This window comes from Bos grunniens, chromosome 24 (assembly GCF_055505025.1).
Source record: "Bos grunniens cultivar Pamir isolate PY7600 chromosome 24, Bosgru_T2T1.0, whole genome shotgun sequence".
NCBI lineage: Eukaryota > Metazoa > Chordata > Mammalia > Artiodactyla > Bovidae > Bos > Bos grunniens.
The window spans coordinates 1,781,468-1,809,027 of NC_141188.1; the positions used below are offsets into that span (position 1 = coordinate 1,781,468).

Sequence of the window (27,560 nt, forward strand, 5' to 3'; positions counted from 1 at the left end):
AATAGACTTTAAAACAAAGGCTGCAAAAAAAGACAAAGAAGGACACTATATAATGATCAAAGATCAATCCAAGAAGAAGATATAACAATTATAAATATATATGCACCCAACATAGGAGCACCGCAATATGTAAGACAAATGCTAACAAGTATGAAAGGGAAAATTAACAATAACACAGTAATAGTGGGAGACTTTAATACCCCACTCACACCTATGGATAGATCAACTAAACAGAAAATTAACAAGGAAACACAAACTTTAAATGATACAATAGGCCAGTTAGACCTAATTGATATCTATAGGACATTTTATCCCAAAACAATGAATTTCACCTTTTTCTCAAGCGCACATAAAACCTTCTCCAGGATAGATCACATCCTGGGCCATAAATCTAGCCTTGGTAAATTCAAAAAAAATTGAAATCATTCCAAGCATCTTTTCTGACCACAATGCAGTAAGATTAGATCTCAATTACAGGAGAAAAACTATTAAAAATTTCAACATATGGAGGCTGAATAACACACTGCTGAATAACCAACAAATCACAGAAGAAATCAAAAAAGAAATCAAAATATGCATAGAAATGAATGAAAATGAAAACACAACAACCTGTGGATTGTTGTAACAACCTGTGGGATACTGTAAAGGCAGTGCTAAGGGGAAAGTTCATAGCAATACAGGCATACCTCATGAAACAAGAAAAAAGTCAAATAAATAACCTAACTCTACACCTAAAGCAACTAGAAAAGGAAGAAATGAAGAAGCCCAGGGTTAGTAGAAGGAAAGAAATCTTAAAAATTAGGGCAGAAATAAATGCAAAAGAAAACAAAAGAGACCATAGACCAAAGCTGATTCTTTGAAAGGATAAATAAAATTGACAAACCATTAGCCAGACTCATCAAGAAACAAAGGGAGAAAAATCAAATCAAAAAAATTAGAAATGAAAATGGAGAGATCACAACAGACAACACACAAATACAAAGGATCATAAGAGACTGCTGCTGCTGCTAAGTCGCTTCAGTCGTGTCCGACTCTCTGTGACCCCATAGACGGCAGCCCACCAGGCTCTCCTGTCCCTGGGGTTCTCCAGGCAAGAATTCTGGAGTGGGTTGCCATTTCCTCCTCCAAAGCATGAAAGTGAAAAGTGAAAGGGAAGTTGCTCAGTCGTGTCTGACTTGTAGCAACCCCATGGACTGCAGCCCACCAGGCTCCTCTGTCCATGGGATTTTCCAGGCAAGAGTACTGGAGTAGGGTGCCATTGCCTTCTCCGCATAAGAGTCTACTATCAGCAATTATATGCCAATAAAATAGACAACATGGAAGAAATGGACAAATTCTTAGAAAAGTACAACTTTCCAAAACTCGACCAGGAAGAAATAGAAAATCTTAACAGACCCATCACAAGCACGGAAATTGAAACTGTAATCAAAAATCTTCCAGCAAACAAAAGCCCAGGTCCAGACGGCTTCACAGCTGAATTCTACCAAAAATTTAGAGAAGAGCTAACACCTATCCTGCTCAAACTCTTCCAGAAAATTGCAGAGGAAGGTAAACTTCCAAACTCATTCTATGAGGCCACCATCACCCTAATACCAAAACCTGACAAAGATGCCACAAAAAATGAAAACTACAGGCCAATATCACTGATGAACATAGATGCAAAAATCCTTAACAAAATTCTAGCAAACAGAATCCAACAATACATTAAAAAGGTCATATGCCATGACCAAGTGGGCTTCATCCCAGGGATGCAAGGATTTTTCAATACCACAAATCAATCAATGTAATACACCACATTAACAAATTGAAAAATAAAAACCATATGATTATCTCAATAGATGCAGAGAAAGCCTTTGACAAAATTCAACATCCATTTATGATAAAAACTCTCCAGAAAGCAGGAATAGAAGGAACATACCTTGACATAATAAAAGCTATATATGACAAACCAACAGCAAACATTATCCTCAATGGTGAAAAATTGAAAGCATTTCCCCTAAAGTCAGAAACAAGACAAGTGTGCCCACTTTCACCACTACTATTCAACATAGTTTTGGAAGTTTTGGTCACAGCAATCCGAGTAGAAAAAGAAATAAAGGGAATCCAAATTGGAAAAGAAGAAGTAAAACTTTCACTGCAGATGAAATGATCCTCTACATAGAAAACCCTAAAGACTCCACCAGAAAATTACTAGAGGTAATCAATGAATATAGTAAAGTTTCAGGATACAAAATCAACACACAGAAATCCCTTGCATTCCTATACACTAATAATGAGAAAATAGAGAAATTAAGGAAACAATTCCATTCACCATTGCAACAAAATGAATAAAATACTTAGGAATATATCTACCTAAAGAAACTAAAGACCTATATATAGAAAACTATAAAACACTGGTGAAAGAAATCAAAGAGGACACTAATAGATGGAGGAATATACCATGTTCATGGATCGGAAGAATAAATATAGTGAAAATGAGTATACTACCCAAAGCAATATATAGATTCAATGCAATCCCTATCAAGCTGCCAATGGTATTTTTCACAGAGCTAGAACAAATAATTTCACAATTTGTATGGAAATACAAAACACCTCAAGTAGCCAAAGCAATCTTGAGAAAGAAGAATGGAACTGGAGGAATCAACCTGCCTGACTTCAGGCTCTACTACAAAGCCACAGTCATCAAGACAGTATAATACTGGCACAAAGACAGAACTATAGATCAATGGAACAAAATAGAAAGCCCAGAGATAAATCCACGCATCTATGGACACCTTATCTTTGACAAAGGAGGCAAGAATATACAATGGAGAAAAGACCATCTCTTTAACAAGTAGTGCGGGGAAAACTGGTCAACCACTTGTAAAAGAATGAAACTAGAACACTTTCTAACACCATACACACAAAAAAAAAACTCAAAATGGATTAAAGATCTAAATGTAAGACCAGAAACTATAAAACTCCTAGAGGATAACATAGGCAAAACACTCTCCAACATAAATCACAGCAGGATCCTCTATGATCTACCTCCCAGAATACTGGAAATAAAAGCAAAATTAAACAAATGGGACCTAATTAAACTTAAAAGCTTCTGCACAACAAAGGAAACTATAAGCAAGGTGAAAAGACAGCCTTCAGAATGGGAGAAAATAATAGCAAATGAAGCAACTGACAAGCAACTATTCTCAAAAATATATAAGCAACTCCTGCAGCTCAATTCTAGAAAAATAAACAACACAATCAAAAAAATGGGCCAAAGAACTAAACAGACATTTCTCCAAAGAAGACATACAGATGGCTAACAAACACATGAAAAGATGCTCAACATCACTCATTATCAGAGAAATGCAAATCAAAGCCACAATGAGGTACCATTTCCACCAGTCAGAATGGCTGCAATCCAAAAGTCTACAAGCAATAAATGCTGGAGAGGATGTGGGGAAAAGGGAACCCTCTTACACTGTTGGTGGGAATGCAAACTAGTACAGCCACTATGGAGAACAGTGTGGAGATTCCTTAAAAAAATGGAAATAGAACTGCCTTATGACCCAGAAATCCCACTGCTGGACATACACACCAAGGAAACCAGAATGGAAAGAGACACATGTACCCCAATGTTCATAGCAGCACTGCTTATAATAGCCAGGACATGGAAGCAACCTAGATGTCCATCAGCAGATGAATGGATAAGAAATCAGTGGTACATATATGCAATGGAGTATTACTCAGCCATTAAAAAGAATACATTTGAATCAGTTCTAATGAGGTGGATAAAACTGGAGCCTATTATACAAAGTGAAGTAAGCCAGAAAGAAAAACACCAATACAGTATACTAACACATACATATGGAATTTAGAAAGATGGTAACAATAACCCTGTATGCGAGACAGCAAAATCAACACAGATGTATTGAACAGTCTTTTGGACTCTGTGGGAGAGGGAGAGGGTAGGATGATTTGGGAGAATGGCATTGAAACATGTATAATATCATATAAGAAATGAATTGCCAGTCCAGGTTCGATACATGATACAAGATGCTCGGGGCTGGTGCACTGGGATGACCCAGAGGGATGGTACAGGGAGGGAGGTGGGAAGGGGTTCAGGATGGGGAACACGTGTATACCTGTGGTGGATTTATGTTGATGTATGGCAAAACCAATACAATATTGTAAAGTAATTAGACTCCAACAAAATAAATAAATTTAAATTTAAAAATTTTTTTAAATAATAAAAAGTAGAAATTTTATAAGATAGAAAACAGTAAGTATAATAGAAGGTTTCAGAGGAAAAATTTCAAGTCCTTAAGAGAGATACTTTTATAAAATAGGTATTATGTACCCTGGTTTAGATAACAGAAGAGACAGAGTTTTAGGAGACATATTTCAACATTGGAGTTTTATCCAGGAGACTACAGCCTGAGAAACAAGGAGGTTAGAGTGCAATACTGAGTCAATGATACAACAATTAGTTCAGTTCAGTTCAGTCGCTCAGTCATGTCCGACTCTTTGCAACCCCATGAATCGGAGCACGCCACGCCTCCCGTCCATCACCAACTCCCAGAGTTCACTCAGACTCACGTCCATTGAATCAGTGATGTCATCCAGCCATCTCATCCTCTGTCATCCCCTTCTTCTCCTGCCCCCAATCCCTCCCAGCATCAGAGTCTTTTGGATGAGTCAGCTCTTCACATAGGTGGCCAAAGTACTGGAGTTTCAGCTTCAGCATCATTCCCTCCGAAGAAATCCCAGGGCTGATCTCCTTCAGAATGGACTGGTTGGATCTCCTTGCAGTCCAAGGGACTCTCAAGAGTCTTCTCCAACACCACAGTTCAAAAGCATCAATTCTTCGGCGCTCAGCCTTCTTCACAGTCCAACTCTCACATCCATACATGACCACAGGAAAAACCATAGCCTTGACTAGACGGACCTTTGTTGGCAAAATAATTTCTCTGCTTTTGAGTATGCTATCTAGGTTGGTCATAACTTTCCTTCCAAGGAGTAAGCATCTTTTAATTTCATGGCTGCAGTCACCATCTGCAGTGATTTTGGAGCCTAAAAAAATAAAGTCTAACACTGTTTACACTGTTTCCCCATCTATTTCCCATGAAGTGATGGGACCGGATGCCAAGATCCTCGTTTTCTGAATGTTGAGTTTTAAGCCAACTTTTTCACTCTCCACTTTCACTTTCATCAAGAGGCTTTTGAGTTCCTCTTCACTTTCTGCCATAAGGGTGGTATCATCTGCATATCTGAGGTTATTGATATTTCTCCCGGCAATCTTGATTCCAGCTTGTGCTTCTTCCAGCCCAGCGTTTCTCATGATGTATTCTGCATATAAGTTAAATAAACAGGGTGACAATATACAGCCTTGATGAACTCCTTTTCCTATTTGGGAATAGTCTGTTGTTCCATGTCCAATTCTAACTGTTGCTTCCTGACCTGCATACAGATTTCTCAAGAGGCAGGTCAGGTGGTCTGGTATTCCCATCTCTTTCAGAATTTTCCACAGTTTATTGTGATCCACACAGTCAAAGGCTTTGGCATAGTCAATAAAGCAGAAATAGATGTTTTTCTGGAACTCTCTTGCTTTTTCCATGATCCAGCGGATGTTGGCAATTTGATCTCTGGTTCTTCTGCCTTTTCTAAAACCAGCTTGAACATCAGAAAGTTCACGGTTCACGTATTGCTGAAGCCTGGCTTGGAGAATTTTGAGCATTACTTTACTAGCATGTGAGATGCATGCAATTGTGCGATAGTTAGAGCATTCTTTGGCATTGCCTTTCTTTGGGATTGGAATGAAAACTGACCTTTTCCAGTCCTGTGGCCACTGCTGAGTTTTCCAAATTTGCTGGTATATTGAGTGCAGCACTTTCACAGCATCATCTTTCAGGAGTTGAAATAGCTCAACAATAATTTTTTTAATTGAATAAATACTGTGTTTTCATTTTGGATATTTTTGCATATTGTATATGCAGGTTACTTGGCATGAATGAAGGTTGATAAGACTTGGTCTATATTCCGAATGTGTTTTCAAAAGAGCTCCAGTGTGGCAACATAACCAGCTATGATTGTTGTTTAGTCACTCAGTTGTGTCCAATTCTTTTGCAACCCCATGGACTCTAGTCCCCCAGGAGCCTTTATCCACAGGATTTCCCAGGCAAGAATAGTGGAGTGGGTTACCATTTCTTTCTCTAGTGATAGTGTCCACCAGAGACTTAAAAATGGTAGACTAGATCTCAGAAAATTTTACATACAAAAAGGAACCATGGTGAGTAGCTGCCTAACATGCATTTCAAGCTATTGTTCTGCCTATGAAGACATCAGAAACATTATCAGTTCTTTTTTTTTCTTTCCTGAATAAAATGTCTGTATCCTTCTCAACTAAAGAAAGTGAAAGTGAAAGTTGCTGTGTCATGTACGATTCTTTGTGACCCCATGGGCTAGTCCATAGAATTCTCCAGGCCAGAATACTGGAGTGGGTAGCCTTTCCCTTCTCCAGGAAATCTTCCCAACCCAGGGATCGAACCCAGGTATCCCGCATTGCATGTGGATTTTTTACCAGTTGAGTCACAAGAAAAACCCTCGCAACTAAACTCCTAGCTTTAAAAAAAACAGTACTTGGAGTTGCCCTAAGAGTTGAAAACCAGTTGCCTATATGACCATATTCAACATACGAGAAGAAGGTAGTTACTAGCATCCAGACCTATTCAATCTGGCAAATTAGAAATACAAGATCTTCGGGGAGGAGCCAAGATGGCAGAGGAATAGGACGGGGAGAACACTTTCTCCCCCACAAATTCATCAAAAGAGCATTTAAACGTCGAGTAAATTCCACAAAACAACTTCTGAATGCCGGCAGAGGACATCAGGCACCCAGAAAAGCAACCCAACTCTTCGAAAGGAGGTAGGAAAAAATATTAAAAACAAAAAAAAAGAGACAAAAGAGGGAGGGAAGGAGTTCCGTCCCGGGAAGGGAATCTTAAAAAGAGAGAAGTTTCCAAACACCAGGAAACCTCACTGCCGAATCTGTGCCGAGCTTTGGAAGCACAGAGGGCAACATAACAGGGAGAAAAAATAAATAAACAATTAAAACTCGCAGATTGCGAGCCCTACGGTAACTCCCCCAGCGGAGAAGCAGCGCAGACGCCTGCATCTGCCATTAGCAAGCCGGGGCTGGGCAAGGAGGCACAGCGTGGGCTGCATCGCTGAGAGTAAGAATCTGGCCTGAATACCCTGAGTGCTATCTGAGCGAAATAATTTGGGCTAGCAAACCAGACTGTGGGATATCTACCACGCGAAAAGCCAGCCCTAACCTAAGACCGCCAGGCCCGCGCATGGAACAAAGGACTGAACAGAGATAGCCGGCTGCAGATCTTCCCCCTCCGGTGACAGGCAGCCAGAACCGGAAGGGGGCAATCGCAGCCCCAGAGAGACATTATCTATAAAACTGTAAGCAAGCTTCTTTGCTAACTAAAACTTCTTGGGGGTCTGGACGGTCAACATCTGCCTGAGAAGGTGCGCTGGTTTTACACCCAGATAACCGAGTAGCGGGGAGGCGATAAGTCACAGCATTGGCGCTCGCCAAACACCTCATCACCTGAGCTGCTCGGACCTGGGAAGAGCACAAAACACAGGCCCAACTGAGTCTGAGCCTCTGAGGACTACCCGAGTGCCTGAACCTGAGCGGCTTGGACCTGGGAGGTGCAGGCAGCCCAGGGCCAGCCTCGGATTGTTCCCGGCGGAACAACCTAGAGTCCGAGCAGTGTGGACAGGGAGGCTACACGCGCCGTGAGCGGGGGCAGACCCAGGGTGGCTGAGGCACTGCGAGCCCACGCCAGTGTTATTTGTTTGCAGCATCCCTCCCTCCCTCCCCACAGCGAGACTGAACAAGTAAGCCTAAAAAAAAAAAAAAAAAAGTGTCCTCCACCGTGCCCTTTGTGTCAGGGCGGAAACCAGATACTGAAGAGACTAGCAAACAGAAGAAGATATAACAGAGGGAAACGCCTTGGAAGCTACAGGCAATAGATCAAAACCCTGTGGTTACTACGGACTACATAGGAAGGGGCCTATAGATCTTGAGAAATATAAATCTGACCAAGGAACTAGCCAAAAATGAACTGAACCCACAACACCCACAAAAAAAAAAAAAGTCCTAGATATATTTTTATTATTTTCACGATCATTCTTTTTCTTTTTTTTTTTTAATTAAAAAAAAATTTTTTAAGTCCTCTATTGTTCCTTTAATTTTCACTTTTATAACCTATTACTTTGCAAAAAAAAAAAAAAAAAAAAAAGACCCTATTTTTTTCTTCTTCAGCAAACTTCATATATATATATTTTATAATTTTTTGACCTTGTTTTTTTTTGTTGTTTGTTTGGGTTTTTTTGTTTTTGTTTTTTTCTTCTTTTCTTTAACATTGTATTTTTGAAATTCCAAACTCTACTCTAGATTTTTAATTTTCGCTTTTTGGTATATGTTATCAATTTTGTACCTATAGTTTTTTTTTATATAATTTCTGTGACTTTTTTTTTTCCTTCTTCTTCTCTGTTTCTTTCTCTTCTTCTTTTATATAACATTGTATATCTGAAATTCCAAACTTTACTCTAGATTTTTAATTTATGCTTTTTGGTATTTGATATCAATTTTGTACCTGTATTTTCTTTATAATTTTTGTGACATTGTTCGTATTTGTTTGTTTGTTTTCTCTCTTTATTTTTCTTCTTCTTCTTTTTTTTTTTTTTTTAACATTGTATTTTTGAAATTCCAAACTCTACTCTAGATTTTCAATTTTTGCTTTCTGGTATTAGTTATCAATTTTGTACCTGTACTTTCTTTATAATTTTCGCGACCTTGTTTGTTTTTGTTTGTTCGTTTTTTCTCTCTTTCTTTTCCTTCTTCTTTTCTTTAACATCGTATTTTTGAAATTCCAAACTCTACTCTAGATTTTTAATTTTTGCTTTCTGGTATTAGTTATCAATTTTGTACCTGTACTTTCTTTATAATTTTCGCGACCTTGTTTGTTTTTGTTTGTTCGTTTTTTCTCTCTTTCTTTTCCTTCTTCTTTTCTTTAACATCGTATTTTTGAAATTCCAAACTCTACTCTAGATTTTTAATTTTTGCTTTTATGTACTTGTTACCAATTTTGTACCTTTAAGGACCCAATCTTCAGGACCCATTTTTCACTAGGGAGCGAGATTACTGGCTTGACTGCTCTCTCTCCCTTTGGACTCTCCTTTTTCTCCACCAGGTCGCCTGTGTCTCCTCCCTAACCCCTCTCTACTCTACCCAACTCTGAATTTCTGTGTGTTCCAGACGGTGGAGAACACTTAGGGAACTGATTACTGGCTGGATCTGTCTCCCTCCTTTTCATTCCCCCCTTTTATCCTTCTGGCCACCTCTGTTACCTTCCTCCTTCTTCTCTTCTCTGTATAACCCTGTGAACATCTCTGAGTGGTCCAGTTGTGGAGTGCACATAAGGAAATGACTACTGGCTAGCCCACTCTCTCCACTATTGATTCACCTCATCTCATTTGGGTCACCTCTAACTCCCTCCTCCCTCTTCTCTTCTCCATGTAACCCTGTGAACCTCTCTGAGTGACCCTCACTGTAGAGAAACTTTTCATCTTTAATGTAGATATTTTATCAATGGTGCTGTATAGAAGGAGAAGTTTTGAAACTACTGTAAAAATAAGACTGATAACCGGAAGCAGGAGACTTAAGTCCAAACTCTGACTCCAGGGAACTCCTGACTCCAAGGAACATTAATTGACAGGAGCTCATCAAATGCCTCCATACCGACACTGAAACCAAGCACCACACAAGGGCCAATAAGTTCCAGGGCAAGACATACCAAGCAAATTCTCCAGCAACAAAGGAACACAGCCCTGAGCTTCAAGATACAGGCTGCCCAAAGTCACCCCAAAACTATAAACATCTCATAACTCATTACTGGACATTTCATTGCACTCCAGAGAGAAGAAATACAGCTCCACCCACCAGAACACCGACACAAGCTTCCCTAACCAGGAAACCTTGACAAGCCGCCTGTACAAACCCACACACAGTGAGGAAACGCCACAATAAAGAGAACTCCACAAACTGCCAGAATACAGAAAGGACACCCCAAACTCAGCAATTTAAACAAGATGAAGAGACAGAGGAATACTCAGCAGATAAAGGAACAGGATAAATGCCCACCAAACCAAACAAAAGACAAAGAGATAGGGAATCTACCTGATAAAGAATTCCGAAAAATGATAGTGAAATTGATCCAAAATCTTGAAACTAAAATGGAATCACAGATAAATAGCCTGGAGACGAGGATTGAGAAGATGCAAGAAAGGTTTAACAAGGACCTAGAAGAAATAAAAAAGAGTCAATATATAATGAATAATGCAATAGATGAAATTAAAAACACTCTGGAGGCAACAAATAGTAGAATAACAGAGGCAGAAGACAGGATTAGTGAATTAGAAGATAGAATGGTAGAAATAAATGAATCAGAGAGGATAAAAGAAAAATGAATTAAAAGAAATGAGGACAATCTCAGAGACCTCCAGGACAATATTAAACGCTACAACATTCGAATCATAGGGGTTCCAGAAGAAGAAGACAAAAAGAAAGACCATGAGAAAATATTGAGGAGATAATAGTGGAAAACTTCCCTAAAATGGGGAAGGAAATAATCACCCAAGTCCAAGAAACCCAGAGAGTCCCAAACAGGATAAACCCAAGGAGAAACACCCCAAGACACATATTAATCAAATTAACAAAGATCAAACACAAAGAACAAATATTAAAAGCAGCAAGGGAAAAACAACAAATAACAAACAAGGGAATTCCCATAAGGATAACAGCTGATCTTTCAATAGAAACTCTTCAAGCCAGGAGGGAATGGCAAGACATACTTAAAATGATGAAAGAAAATAACCTACAGCCCAGATTATTGTACCCAGCAAGGATCTCATTCAAGTATGAAGGAGAAATCAAAAGCTTTTCAGACAAGCAAAAGCTGAGAGAATTCTGCACCACCAAACCAGCTCTCCAACAAATACTAAAGGATATTCTCTAGACAGGAAACACAAAAACGGTGTATAAACTCAAACCCAAAACAATAAAGTAAATGGCAACGGGATCATACTTATCAGTAATTACCTTAAACGTAAATGGGTTGAATGCCCCAACCAAAAGACAAAGACTGGCTGAATGGATACAAAAACAAGACCCCTACATATGCTGTCTACAAGAGACCCACCTCAAAACAGGGGACACATACAGACTGAAAGTGAAAGGCTGGAAAAAGATTTTTCATGCAAATAGGGACCAAAAGAAAGCAGGAGTAGCAATACTCATATCAGATAAAATAGACTTTAAAACAAAGGCTGTGAAAAGAGACAAAGAAGGACACTACATAATAATCAAAGGATCAATCCAAGAAGAAGATATAACAATTATAAATATATATGCACCCAACACGGGAGCACCACAGTACGTAAGACAAATGCTAACAAGTATGAAAGGAGAAATTAACAATAACACAATAATAGTGGGAGACTTTAATACCCCACTTACACCTATGGATAGATCAACTAAACAGAAAATTAACAAGGAAACAAAAACTTTAAACGATACAATAGACCAGTTAGACCTAATTGATATCTATAGGACATTTCATCCCAAAACAATGAATTTCACCTTTTTCTCAAGCGCACATGGAACCTTCTCCAGGATAGATCACATCCTGGGCCATAAAGTTAGCCTTGGTAAATTCAAAAAAATAGAAATCATTCCAAGCATTTTTTCTGACCACAATGCAGTAAGATTAGATCTCAATTACAGGAGAAAAACTATTAAAAATTCCAACATATGGAGGCTGAACAACACACTGCTGAATAACCAACAAATCACAGAAGAAATCAAAAAAGAAATCAAAATTTGCATAGAAACGAATGAAAATGAAAACACAACAACCCAAAACCTGTGGGACACGGTAAAAGCAGTCCTAAGGGGAAAGTTCATAGCAATACAGGCACACCTAAAGAAACAAGAAAAAAGTCAAATAAATAACCTAACTCTACACCTAAAGCAACTAGAAAAGGAAGAAATGAAGAACCCCAGGGTTAGTAGAAGGAAAGAAATCTTAAAAATTAGAGCAGAAATAAATGCAAAAGAAACAAAAGAGACCATAGCAAAAATCAACAAAACCAAAAGCTGGTTCTTTGAAAGGATAAATAAAATTGACAAACCATTAGCCAGACTCATCAAGAAACAAAGGGAGAAAAATCAAATCAACAAAATTAGAAACGAAAATGGAGAGATCACAACAGACAACACAGAAATACAAAGGATCATAAGAGACTACTATCAACAATTATATGCCAATAAAATGGACAACGTGGAAGAAATGGACAAATTCTTAGAAAAGTACAACTTTCCAAAACTCGACCAGGAAGAAATAGAAAATCTTAACAGACCCATCACAAGCACAGAAATTGAAACTGTAATCAAAAATCTTCCAGCAAACAAAAGCCCAGGTCCAGACGGCTTCACAGCTGAATTCTACCAAAAATTTAGAGAAGAGCTAACACCTATCCTGCTCAAACTCTTCCAGAAAATTGCAGAGGAAGGTAAACTTCCAAACTCATTCTATGAGGCCACCATCACCCTAATACCAAAACCTGACAAAGATGCCACAAAAAATGAAAACTACAGGCCAATATCACTGATGAACATAGATGCAAAAATCCTTAACAAAATTCTAGCAAACAGAATCCAACGATACATTAAAAAGGTCATATGCCATGACCAAGTGGGCTTCATCCCAGGTATGCAAGGATTCTTCAATACCACAAATCAATCAATGTAATACACCACATTAACAAATTGAAAAATAAAAACCATATGATTATCTCAATAGATGCAGAGAAAGCCTTTGACAAAATTCAACATCCATTTATGATAAAAACTCTCCAGAAAGCAGGAATAGAAGGAAAATACCTCAACATAATAAAAGCTATATATGACAAACCCACAGCAAACATTATCCTCAATGGTGAAAAATTGAAAGCATTTCCTCTAAAGTCAGGAACAAGACAAGGGTGCCCACTTTCACCATTACTATTCAACATAGTTTTGGAAGTTTTGGCCACAGCAATCAGAGCAGAAAAAGAAATAAAAGGAATCCAAATTGGAAAAGAAGAAGTAAAACTCTCACTATTTGCAGATGACATGATCCTCTACATAGAAAACCCTAAAGATTCCACCAGAAAATTACTAGAACTAATCAATGACTATAGTAAAGTTGCAGGATATAAAATCAACACACAGAAATCCCTTGCATTCCTATACACTAATAATGAGAAAACAGAAAGAGAAATTAAGGAAACAATTCCATTCACCATTGCAATGGAAAGAATAAAATACTTAGGAATATATCTACCTAAAGAAACTAAAGACCTATATATAGAAAACTATAAAACGCTGGTGAAAGAAATCAAAGAGGACACTAATAGATGGAGAAATATACCATGTTCATGGATTGGAAGAATCAATATAGTGAAAACGAGTATACTACCCAAAGCAATTTACTGATTCAACGCAATCCCTATCAAGCTACCAACAGTATTCTTCACAGAGCTAGAACAAATAATTTCACAATTTGTATGGAAATACAAAAAACCTCGAATAGCCAAAGCGATCTTGAGAAAGAAGAATGGAACTGGAGGAATCAACCTACCTGACTTCAGGCTCTACTACAAAGCCACAGTTATCAAGACAGTATGGTACTGGCACAAAGACAGAAATATTGATCAATGGAATAAAATAGAAAGCCCAGAGATAAATCCACGCACATATGGACACCTTATCTTTGACAAAGGAGGCAAGAATATACAATGGATTAAAGACAATCTCTTTAACAAGTGGTGCTGGGAAATCTGGTCAACCACTTGTAAAAGAATGAAACTGGACCACTTTCTAACACCATACACAAAAATAAACTCAAAATGGATTAATGATCTAAACGTAAGACCAGAAACTATAAAACTCCTAGAGGAGAACATAGGCAAAACACTCTCCGACATACATCACAGCAGGATCCTCTATGACCCACCTCCCAGAATATTGGAAATAAAAGCAAAAATAAACAAATGGGACCTAATTAACCTTAAAAGCTTCTGCACATCAAAGGAAACTATAAGCAAGGTGAAAAGACAGCCTTCAGAATGGGAGAAAATAATAGCAAATGAAGCAACCGACAAACAACTAATCTCAAAAATATACAAGCAACTCCTACAGCTCAACTCCAGAAAAATAAACGACCCAATAAAAAAATGGGCCAAAGAACTAAATAGACATTTCTCCAAAGAAGACATACAGATGGCTAACAAACACATGAAAAGATGCTCAACATCACTCATTATCAGAGAAATGCAAATCAAAACCACTATGAGGTACCATTTCACACCAGTCAGAATGGCTGTGATCCAAAAGTCTACAAATAATAAATGCTGGAGAGGGTGTGGAGAAAAGGGAACCCTCTTACACTGTTGGTGGGAATGCAAACTAGTACAGCCACTATGGAGAACAGTGTGGAGATTCCTTAAAAAACTGGAAATAGAACTGCCTTATGATCCAGCAATCCCACTGCTGGGCATACACACTGAGGAAACCAGAAGGGAAAGAGACACGTGTACCCCAATGTTCATCACAGCACTGTTTATAATAGCCAGGACATGGAAGCAACCTAGATGTCCATCAGCAGATGAATGGATAAGAAAGCTGTGGTACATATACACAATGGAGTATTACTCAGCCATTAAAAATACATTTGAATCAGTTCTAATGAGGTGGATGAAACTGGAGCCTATTATACAGAGTGAAGTAAGCCAGAAGGAAAAACATAAATACAGTATACTAACGCATATATATGGAATTTAGAAAGATGGTAACAATAACCCTGTGTACGAGACAGCAAAAGAGACACTGATGTATAGAACAGTCTTATGGACTCTGTGGGAGAGGGAGAGGGTGGGAAGATTTGGGAGAATGTCAATGAAACATGTAAAATATCATGTAGGAAACGAGTTGCCAGTCCAGGATCGATGCACGATGCTGGATGCTTGGGGCTGGTGCACTGGGACGGCCCAGAGGGATGGTATGGGGAGGGAGGAGGGAGGAGGGTTCGGGATGGGGAACACATGTATACCTGTGGCGGATTCATTTTGATATTTGGCAAAACTAATACAATTATGTAAAGTTTAAAAATAAAATAAAATTAGAAAAAAAAGAAATACAAGATCTTGGGACTTTCCTGGTGGTCCAGGGGCTAAGAGTCTGCACTCCCAATTCAGGGATCCTGCCTTTGATCTCTGGTCAGGGAACTAGATTCCTCGTGCTGCAACTGAAAGATTCTATGTGCTGCAACTAAGGTCTGGTGTAGTCAAATGAATAAATATTGAAAAATAGAAATACCAGGTCTTCCGATGTTCTGGTCTGGAGAATTCCATGGGGTCGCAAAGAGTTGGACACGACTGAGCAAATTTTACTTCACCTAACATTAATAGCTCACTTTTGCTTAAATAATTTGTACACTATTCTATTCAATATGTCTAGATAAGTTCTGCAATGTCTGCTTTTCAAAAGATCTAAACACTCATAATATTTGAGAGTATTAAATGTAAATGGGAATAGAATCTGTCAGAATTTGTGCTGGAATAGGAATGACACAAATATTTCAGCCAATTTCTCACAATGATCTTTCCTCAAATTTTTGAAAGTAATGCATTAACGTTAGATTACCTTCTAATTTTGCTGAAGATTAAAATTTTGGAAGTTATATCCTTTAAGGTGATTTGCTATCCAATATGGTAGTTTTCAACATGATCCCAGTTCTTCAGTTATCCAGGTATCCACACCCCTTTCTATTCTTCTGATTAACGGTGGAATCAATCTCTCCATGTTCTGAATGTAGACTACTTTGTGACTAGCTTTGACTGATATAAAAGATAGCTGAAGAGACATTGTGCCATCTTCAAGCATCTGATGGCCCTGTGGCTTTCACAAGATCTCTTGGAATTTGCATACTCTCTTAGAAAAACTGCCATGTGAATAAGCACAGCCTAGTCTATGGAGAAGGCAGTGGCATCCCACTCCAGTACTCTTGCCTGGAGAATCCCATGGAGGGAGGAGCCTGGTGGGCTGCAGTCCACGGGGTCGCTAAGAGTCGGAGACGACTGAGCTACTTCATTTTCTCTTTTCACTTTCATGCATTGGAGAAGGAGACAGCAACCACTCCAGTGTTCTTGCCTGGAGAATCCCAGGGACGGGGGAGCCTGGTGGGCTGCCGTCTCTGGGGTCGCACAGAGTCGGACACGACTGAAGCGACTTAGCAGCAGTAGCAGCAGCAGCAGCCTATTGGATGGAGAAGGCAATGGCACCCCACTCCAGGACTCTTGCCTGGAAAATCCCATGGACGGAGGAGCCTGGTAGGCTGCAATCCATGGGATCGCGAAGAGTCGGACACGACTGAGCGACTTCACTTTCACTTTTCACTTTCCTGCATTGGAGAAGGAAATGGCAACCCACTCCAGTGTTCTGGCCTGGAGAATCCCAAGGACAGGGGAGCCTGGTGGGCTTCCATCTATGGGGTCGCACAGAGTTGGACAAGACTGAAGCGATTTAGCAGCAGTAGCAGCAGCAGCAGCCTATTGGATAACGAGCAATATGCCTTACACCCCTATTCCATGAAATAGCATTTAGCAACCTCCCAACTGGAGTGTGAGGCCTTGTTAGATCACCTAGACTGCAAAGCTGATAAAATACACGTAAGTACACCAGCCAAGATCAGATGAGGGTACTGACCTTACTGACTCATGTAATAGTGATCCATGCAATAAGCAGCTGTTTTTTCTGTTTTTTTGTTTTGTTTTGTTTTGTTTTTAAGCTAGTGTTTTGGAGTAGCTTGTTATGCTGTCTTTAAAACCACTGACCTTCTTAATTTCTGATGTTACCACAAAGACCTTCTCAAGTCTTATCATATAGCGACTAAGCATATCAGCTTTTCTTAAATGCAACTTGATTAAAATGTGCAATTTAAAAGTTTAGGCAATTTAACTTGTTGGTGTCATTGAATCTTTTGATTCAATACTTTAATAAAATTATAGTATCTTATTTGTATAAATATAGTTCATCAAAAACTTACAACTTCATAATTTTATTATACATTTTATTAAAATGATCATTAGATAGAATTCAATTATAAGTTTATATTTAAATTACTTTAAAAAAAAATATCTGCCCTGCCTTTAAGACTTAGATAAATAGATAAGCAGAGAGTTCCTCTGAGTGTTTTGCCCAGATGATATTAAACATCACTGCCCATGCTGTTCTTTATAGATGTCTTTTTATTCTTCCTGTAATGGAACTCTCTCCCTCAGGGAGATGCATTTGAAACATGTAAAATATCATGTAAGAAACGAGTTGCCAGTCCAGGTTCGATGCACGATACTGGATGCTTGGGGCTAGTGCACTGGGACAACCCAGAGGGGTGGTATGGGGAGGGAGGAGGGAGGAGGGTTCAGGATGGGGAACACATGTATACCTGTGGCGGATTCATTTTGATATTTGGTAAAACTAATACAATTATGTAAAACTTAAAAATAAAATAAAATTTAAAAAAATAAAAATAAAACTGGCAATACTTTCAGGGTATATGAAGAACAACAACAACAAAAATAGATTCTAAATAGATATATTATAATCATCAATCCACTAATATCTAATTTCAAAACATCACTGTATAGTCTAAAATGCCTGTGTAAAGTCCTTATTTTTTGAGGAAAAAAAAGATATATAAACCAGAGAGAAACAAGATGTCACGTCAAGGGTTGGAAAAATCTTGATTAACTGATGCTTAGGTCAAAAGCTTTCTCAATCTCCTTTATACTTTAATAAAACTTTATTACACACACACAAAAAAAAGATAATGTCAGGCTTTCTGGAAAGCAGTACTTCACAGCACTCTTATGTTTTAAGTTTTGGGAGTTTGTTTTTGCTTTTCTAATTGGGATAATTCACTGGGTAATACATGAATGAATAAGAGGAATCCTTGCTTCTGAAAAATGAAATTACATGGAATTCTTGAATGTTTGGTATATTCAAGGGCACACATAACAGACTCTCCTTTGAGCACTGTTGGTTGAAGGAGAGGTTATGCAGTCAGATAAGAAGTGACTTGGGAGAGATCTTTCAGGCAGACCCATTAAACGGTCTCTGCGTTGAGCAGGGAGCACGGTTTCCAGCACCGTCAGTGGCTCTGCTCTTCCTAACACAGGGCCAGATGGCAAAAACCAAAAAGCTCATTCTATCAATGATTCCGTTTATGACTTTGTGCAAGTTACAGCTGCCAGTGTCTAAGTCATCTTAGATGCTGCATAGCGGTAATCATCTCACTTATTCTCATAGCTATAATCATCTCACTTATTTTTATAAAGATGAAACGTGTGTGTGGTTGCATTCAGAAGAGTACACAGCACATACAAAGTGATCAGCAAATGTGAGCAATTGCTATTGTTCTCAGCAAAGGTGGATCATTATTTCCACCACTTTCTGGTATTTGGCAGAATGCTATTGTGACTTCAAACCCTATGTCCTCAAGAAAGGAGCTCTAAGTGTAAGACTGGCACAGTTTATAAGACTTATCCACATATTTCATAATGGCAACATAATCCCTGGTTTAGAGGGCAATGTTTGAATGCAGCAAAAAATGCTCTGCAGTTCATCATGATATCTGAAAGGAATTGTGTTGAACTGTAATAACATGTACCAACTTGGGGCTTTCCAGGTGGCTCAGTGGGTAAAGAATCCACCTGCAATTCAGGAGACACAGGTTCAATCCCTGGGTCAGGAAGATCCCCTGGAGGGAGAGCATGGCAACTCACTCCTGTATTATTGCCTGGAGAGTCCCATGGACATAGGAGCCTGGTAGGCTATGGTCCATAGACTCACAAAGAGTCAGACATGACTGAAGAGACTTGGTACGTGAACCAGCTTTAAATAGCTTTTTCCATCTGACTGCATCTCATACAACTCCTTAATTATTTGAGTCCCAAGATGATGTTGCTTGCTCTCAAGATGAAGTTGTTTGCTTGATGTCTTGTTGGTGTCCCACAGAGATCAATAATTGGTTTGGAAGCTTAAGAAATATGAGCTCCAAGGATACACACACATAAATGTAAAGCATGTAGCGTTTTCCCTCATAACGTCTTCACAAACAGGAAGCAAGGCCTATCTCACAGGTTGGTTGGACTACACTCTGTTTTGGGGGAAATGGACTGAACTGTATTTCCTGAGGTGTGGAAGCTTGTTTATTTGTTTGTCTTCTCATAAGGGTAGCATAGTTAGCCATGTATGAGAAGCGGAACAAGTGTAAAAGAGGGTAGTGACAGTAGACATTTTTAAAAGTCTGTAGTTAGCCTGTATTTATAGAGTATTTTAAGAAATGCCCAAATTTTGAGCACTCCTTTTTGAAAGTATTTTCACTTTTTGTCCTGAGAAACAATCTCAACAGGAAATGGGAACAACTCCATCTGCAGAGCCGAATTTGAAACAGCTGTCAGTGTAAGAGGGAAAGAGTGTGAGCCAACAGGGAGGAATGCTCAGTTCCTCCCCCCTTCCCTCCTCCTCCCCCCTCACTTTAACTCCATCCATGGAACCTGGGAAAGACAGCAGGGAGAGTCTCCTGACAGTCACTCTGAGGCTGGGAGTAGGTGCTGAGGGGTCCTCGGAACTGTTCCAGGAGGAACACAGACATGTGAAACACCTCCGGATCAGACAGGAAAGGGATTACTTTGTCCTTGTGCCAAAGGGATTTGTAGATGTCTCTCTATAGCAATTTTCTCACATTTGATACTACTGACATTTTGGCCCAAATTGTATTTTGGTCTTTTCATGTGTTGTGGGTGTGTGTGGAGGATGGGGGTGGGGAGGGAGATGCTGTTCTGTACCTTGTAGACTATTTAGCAGCATCTCGTCTGTCCAGGGGGCTTCCCTGATGGCTCCGAGGGTAAAGAATCTGTCTGTGATGCAAGAGACCCAGGTTCAATCTCTGGGTCAGGAAACTCCCCTGGAGACAAGAATGGCTAGCCACTCCAGTATTCTTGTCTGGAGAATTCCATGGACAGAGGAGCCTGTCAGGCTTACAGTCCCTGGGGGTCTCAGTCAGAAACAGCTGAGTGACCAACCCTTTCACTTTCACTGGTCGGTCCACTAGATGTCAGTAGCAACCCTCCTGATTGTGACAATCAACAGTATCTTCAGATATTGCTAAACATCCTGTGGGGTTATAATCGCTCCTGGTTAAGAACCACTTCTCTCTATAAGTAATCAGTAGCCTGATTTTTCTTTAAAAACCGAAAAAGGTTTTCTACAATTATGTACTACTTTGAAATCAGAAAAAGACAAAGTCACTTGTACTGGCCATTGAGGAAAGAAAACCATATCCTCAGAATAATTATGTCTTCAAACCACAATATTTTAATTCACATGTCCTTTACCTCTTCGAGGGCTTCCCTTGTGGCTCAGCTGGTAAGAATCAGCCTGAAATGTGGGAGGCCTGGCTTCGATCCCTGGGTTGGGAAGATCCCCTGGAGAAGGGAAAGGCTACCCACTCCAGTGTTTTGGCCTGGAGAATTCCGTGGACTTTATATTCCATGGGGTCGCAAAGAGTCAGATGCGACTGAGTTACTTTCACTTCATTCACTTACCTCTTTGAGTGGCTCGACGGTCAAGAATCTGCCTGGAGGATACACCTGAGACGTTCAGTACCTGGGTTGGGAGGATACCCTGAAGGAGGAAATGGCAACCCGCCCCAATATTCTTGTCTGAGAAATCTCATGGATGTAGTGGCTTAGCAGGCTACAGTCCCTAGAGTTGTAAATAGCTGGACACAACTGAACACACACGCACACATTAACCTTTTTGAAGTTATTTGAAGAATGTGGAAAATACCAGATGTGTTGGGGTTTAGTCCAGATTTTTTACCCCCTGAAAATAACCAACTGGTGCCTCCAAATCATTTTATTGTTACTAAGGGTGAGTAGAGAAAATACCCTTCATTGGCATTTTCAATATGTCAAAAGCATTGAATACATATCTCCTTCATTTAAAAAAAAAACACACAGCCCTTAAACCTTTTATGTTTTGTGAGAATTCAGGCAAGATTCTTTTCTAAAGTTTCTTTTTAAAGTTATCAGAATAAAATACTTATATTTAATGGATGTTGTGAAGATCAGATATACAATGCAGCTTATGTATAATATAATACATAAGCTGTCTGTATAATATTCTGTGTGTGCAATCTGGTTTACTATGCTTTTACTTGCCATCTTATCATAATCATTTTTAGATCATTAAAACTTCTTGGCAAAACCACTACAATATTATAAAGTAATTAGCCTCCAGTTAAAATAAATAAATTTATATTTTATTTATTTTTTTCTTTATTTTTATTTTTTTACTTTACAATATTGTATTGGTTTTGCCATACATCAACATGCATCCACCACAGGTGTACATGTGAAAAGCAAACTTCTTCAAAAAGCTGAGTGATTTTCCATAATATGTATGCAGTATATCTTTGAACTTTTTTCCTGTTGCTCGACACTTCATTTCTAAATTTTGCTTTCATAAATAATGGTGCAATGCAGCAGCAAGCATTTCTGTTAATTACATGTTCACATCATTGTTTAGCTCTTCAAATAGAGCTAAAACAGAGGATATATTTGTCAAATAGGTCTTCATAAGGCTTGAGACTCACAGTTACAGAATGTTAGATTTTGAATATCAGTTCCCTGAAGAATGACAGACAGTGTGTGCCATAATGAACAAAATCACTATGCAAATTTTATAGGAAAATATACTAATATAGATGATAGAATCTGCTTTCCCAACTGAACCATATTTAAATAAATGAACATTTGTCAATTAGCAATCTTAAATAAGCATACTTCACATATTTCATTATAAAAGATTTTCTAAAAACTTATCCACTGAATCCCAATACTTTGAGAAATGATTAAAGAGTAAGTTAGTAAAAAGGTATTGGAATATTTTTAATAACCATTTTATTGACCTAGAGTTAATTTTCAACACTGTGTTCCTTTCAGGTCTACAGTAAATTATTCAGATATATCTATATCTATGTAACTGTATCTATTCCATATAGATATAGATATATCATATTCTTTTTCAGAGTCTTCTCCATTATAAATTATTATAAGATATGTAATATTGTCCCCTTTGCAGTCCTTGTTATTTATTTTATATATAGTGAGTGAAATTCGCTCAGTAGTATCTGACTCTTTGCTACCCCTTGGACTATACAGTCCATGGAATTCTCCAGCCCAGTATACTGGAGAGGGTAGCCATTCCCTTCTCCAGGGATCTTCGAAACCCAGGGATCGAACCCAGGTTTCCCACATTGCAGGCAGGTTCTCTACCAAATAAGCCACCAGGGAAACCCTTATATATAGTGCTGTGTATATATTAATTTAATAAAAAACAATATGGATAATTAAATAATATTTGATATCTTTCTGATGATTCAGTTCTAAGCCCCGAATTGTATATAACTAGTTTAAGGAAGGGATAAGGCAATGGCACCCCACTCCAGTACTCTTGCCTGGAAAATCCCATGGATGGAGGAACCTGGTGGGCTGCAGTCCATGGGGTCGCTAAGAGTCGGACACGACTGAGCGACTTCACTTTCACTTTTCACTTTCATGCATTGGAGAAGGAAATGACAACCCACTCCAGTGTTCTTGCCTGGAGAATCCCAGGGACGGGGGAGCCTGGTGGGCTGCCGTTTATGGGGTCGCGCAGAGTCGGACACGACTGAAGCGACTTAGCAACAGTAGCAGCAGCAGTTTAAGGAATCATACAGGCTCATATGGATGCAAGCCTTTCCTGTGATCTGTGAAGTAAACTATGGACTCGATGTATTGGAGTGATGCAATTTCTGAGCTTTTCCTAAACTTCCCCAAAGCAATGCCTTATTTCTTTGCTATAAAATATATCCTATATATTGCCATGTCTCTTTTAGGAGAATGCTTCTGCGGCTGCTAAGTCGCTTCAGTCGTGTCCGACTAGGTGCGACCCCATAGACAGCAGCCCACCAGGCTCCCGGGTCCCTGTAATTCTCCAGCAAGAACATTGGAGTGGGTTGCCATTTCCTTCTCCAATGCATGAAAGTGAAAAGTGAAAGTGAAGCCACTCAGTCATGTCCCACTCTTAGAGACTCCATGGACTGCAGCTTACCAGGCTCTTCTGTCCATGGGATCTTCCAGGCAAGAGTACTGGAGTGGGTTGCCATTGCCTTCTCCCCTTATAGGAGACAGTCAAAACTAAATTGGGGAAGAACTCATGGAGAATAACTATTACTATTTTTCTGCAACCATGGTAAAGTGAGGACACGGACAAGGAAAACTGCACTGCTGTGACAGACTTCATCCTCCTTGGATTCTCAGATGCCCCTGAGCCCCCTTAGATTCCTCTTCCTGCTGTTTCTTTCCGTCTTGGAGTCACAGTTTGGGGAAACCTGGGCATGATTGGTCTCATTCAGGTCAGCTCTGGACTCCACACCCCCATGTACTTTTTCCTCAGCCACTTGTCCTTTGTGGATTTCTGTTACTCCACGACCAACACGCCGAAGATGCTAGCTAACATCTTAAATGAAGACAGAGCGATTTCCTTCCTGGAATGCACTGTGCAATTCTACCTGTTTTGCACATTTGGGGTAACTGAGGTCATTCTGCTGGCAGTGATGGCCTATGACCGCTGTGTGGCCATCTGTGACCCACTGCTGTACATGGTCACCATGTCCCGAAATCTCTGCATGGAATTGGTGACTTGTTGCTATCTCAATGCTACTGTATGTTCTGTGATTCACTTGTGTTTAGCTCTTCAGATCCCATCCTACAGATCAAATGTGATCAACCACTTCTTTGTGATCTTCCCCCTCTCTTGTCTCTTGCTTGCTCTGATGTCACCATGAATCAGTTGGTTCTCTACATTGTGGCTGCTTTCAATGAGGTTATCACCATTGTGGTCATCCTCACATCCTACTTGTTTATTCTCATCATCATCCTGAGGATGCGCTCTGCAGACAAAGGGTGCAAAGCTTTTCCACCTGTGCTTCCCACCTCACTGCCATCATTGTCTTTCACAAAACAGTCCTTTTCATTTATTGCCGGTGCCAATCTGGCAACAGCATGGACATTGACAGAGTGGCCACAGTGTTCTACACTGTAGTGATCCCCATGCTGAACCCCCTGATCTATACTCTGAGGAACAAGGATGTGAAAGAAGCGCTCAGAAAAGTGGTGAGCTCCAAAATATTATCCTAGAGAGTATTTTCCTAGCAGGACTCAGGGTTAGAAATTGGAGGCTGATGAAAGGGTAATGATGCGTTTCAGTGTTGGAGTGAAAAGAGCAGTCAAGATGTGAATAGCTATGAGTGAGTCTTTTTAATTCTCTTATCTTTGTGCCTTTTCAATTTACAAGTTTAGGATTGATTGAGAATATTTCAAAATGTGCAGCCTACTTCTTTGCTTTGATGCTATATGAAATGTTTTAAATTGGACAGTGTACTGGACTGTTAAAACACACAAATTTAATTTTCTCTTAGACTTTCATGAGTTTAATGGACTAAGTATCACATTTTATTTTAACATCCATAAAGGGGACTATGATTCATTTCACAATTGAACACCTGTTATTTTACAATAAGGAACACATCTTTGTCAGTTTTTACAGAGAATAAGATTCCATATGTGTATATAAATATAAATATATATATTCTCTTCATTGTTTTGTTCTTACTTCCTTTATTATTTTTTGTTTTTGTCGTTGCAGTGTCCAGTGGTTTTGGGGTTTCATATATTATCACATCTGAATAATAGAGATATTGATAATAATTACATTACAGAAATTTCAGGGAAATTAAATTACATGTCAAGTGAAAATAGCTTAGTTCAGTTCAGTTCAGTTCAGTCGCTCAGTCGTGTCCGACTCTTCTCGACCCCATGAATCGCAGCATGCCAGGCTTAGGAATATCCCTAACACATAATTGGTTGTCTCTTTATATATGTGTATATGTGTGTGTGTGTGTGTGCATAGATGTATATTGTCTATTGCACTCGGCAGTATTGTGCTTTGCAGATACTGCATTTTTACAGATTGAAGATTTGTGGCCACCCTGCATCAAGCAAGTCTATTAGCCCTGTTTTTCCAGCAACATTTGCTCACTCATGTCTCTGTCACATGTCACATTTTGGTAATTCTGGCAATATTTTAAACTTTTTCATTATTGTGTAAGTTATAGTGATCTGCCATCCCTGATGTTACTATTGAAAAAGATTATAATTCACTGAAGGTTTAGATGGTGGTTAGCATTTTAAACTATTTTTCAACTAGGATATGTATTTTTTTAGTTTTTATTGGTTTGCATAAAGGTTTTAAATTATTTTATTTTATTTGGCTGTGCTGGGTCTTCTCTGTGGCATGTGGACGTCTCTAGTTGCGCTGTTTGGGTTTAGTTCCCTGTGGCATGTGGTATCTTAGTTGCCCCCAAGGGATCAGGCACAGGTCCCCTGAAAAGGACAGCGGATTCTTAACCACTGGACCACTAGGGAAGTCCCAATATATGTACATTTCTTAGACATAATATTTCAGTGTGCATACTTAGACATATGCACACTGAAAATGTGTTTGACCTGCTTTATTAATGATATTTGGCTTATTGGAAACAGAAAGTGAAATCGCTCAGTCGTGTCCAACTCTTTGCGACCCCATGGACTGTAGCCTGCCAGACTCCTCCATCTATGGGGTTTTCCAGGCAAGAATACTGGAGTGGGTAGCTGTTTTCTTCTGCAGGGCATCTTCCTGACCCAGGGATCGAACCAGGGTCTCCTGCACTGCAGGCAGACTCGTTACTGTCTGAGCCACCAGGGAAGCCTAATTTGCCTTATCACAATAAACTGAATACACCAAACCTATAATATCTCCCAGCCATGTCTGTATGCTTATAAATGTATATACCTACATATTATGTAGATATATTAATATATTATATATGTGTATGTATTGGTTGGTTGTTGTTTAGTCACTAAGTTAGGTTCAGATCTTTTGGGACCCCACGGACTATAAACCATCAGGTACCTCTATGTATGCAATTATTTAATAACCATTGTTATGAATAACAGCATTGCTGACTTTTGCCTCTTTTCTCACTTTTAATTACTTTCTTCTGGATTACTTTAAAAATATGCATTAAATGCTTACCGTGACTCATAAGTGGACTTCTAACCTCGGTGTACATTTTTTTTCTGTGTCTTGATGAAATGACCTTTGTTCATCTTTCCTTTATGTGTTAAACTTCATTTCTTCCTTCAACCTTGGCTCTTATGTGCCACTGATACTTTATTTGTGCTTCCATTATGATTTATGTAAATTTCTACATTAAATTCACTTGCTCAATGAAGCATCTCTCTGTGTGTCTATACTAACGTTAGAAAGCACTACACTGGAGTTTATGAAAAACACAATAGGCAATTTGACTCCCATTTTTTAATTTGACAAGTAACACAAACTTCTTAATTTCTCAGTTTCCTCAAGTTTGAACAATAGTTATTACTGTTAACCTCTCAACATTATACCGAGATTACATTTTGACAACATGTAGGTACTCACTGGCGCTAGGAAGATACTTTATGTGTGTTTCAGTGAAATCTTTGAGGCCTGGAACTATTTATTCTTTTCCCTCTCACTATCACTTACCTCATGCGAAGAGTAGACTCATTGGAAAAGACTGTGATGCTGGGAGGGATTGGGGGCAAGAGGAGAAGGGGACGACAGAGGATGAAATGGCTGGATGGCATCACTGACTCGATGGACGTGAGTCTGAGTGAACTCCGGGAGTTGGTGATGGACAGGGAGGCCTAGCGTGCTGGATTCATGGGTTCGCAAAGAATAGGACATGACTGAGCGACTGATCTGATCTGATCACTTACGTATTATAAGTTATCTTTATTTTTATTAGATAGTTAGATGAATAAAAACTGGTATATAAACTGTATGTATGTTGAGCTTAATATTAGAACTTAAAGTACTATGTTGACTTTTAAGGTTGTAAATTGGTTCAAAATTGTTCCGTGTTGAATATGTTGTACATGGTGTGTTATATGAGGCAGGTCCACTTAGGAAAAGAAATCCCTAGTGAGGCTGAATACATCGGATGTTAGATTTTGGAAGGCTGGAGAGATGAAGAATGTGTTCATTTAGTGGTATTTTATTTATTTAATTATTTTGGTTGTGTTGGGTCTTCGTTGCTTCATGCAGGCCTTTCTAGTTGCAGTCTGTGGACTTCTCTTGTTGCAGCACATAGGCTGTCTCGTCACAGTGTGTGGGCTTAGTTGCCCCGTGGCATATGAGATCTTAGCTCCCCGCCCAGGGATCGAACCTGTGGCCCCTGCATTGGAGGTGTGTTCTTAACCACTGGATCACC

The 27,560-nt window shown here is 39.1% G+C and overlaps 1 pseudogene across 1 annotated transcript; it reads left to right on the forward strand.

The window, feature by feature from the left end:
* The first annotated feature begins 19,404 nt into the window (after nucleotides 1-19,404).
* Nucleotides 19,405-26,331, forward strand: LOC147345805 (olfactory receptor 5L2-like; annotated as a pseudogene). The gene is made up of 2 exons (XR_015153347.1): nucleotides 19,405-19,436; nucleotides 23,462-26,331. The product of XR_015153347.1 is annotated as an olfactory receptor 5L2-like (transcript).
* Nucleotides 26,332-27,560: the final 1,229 nt, after the last annotated feature.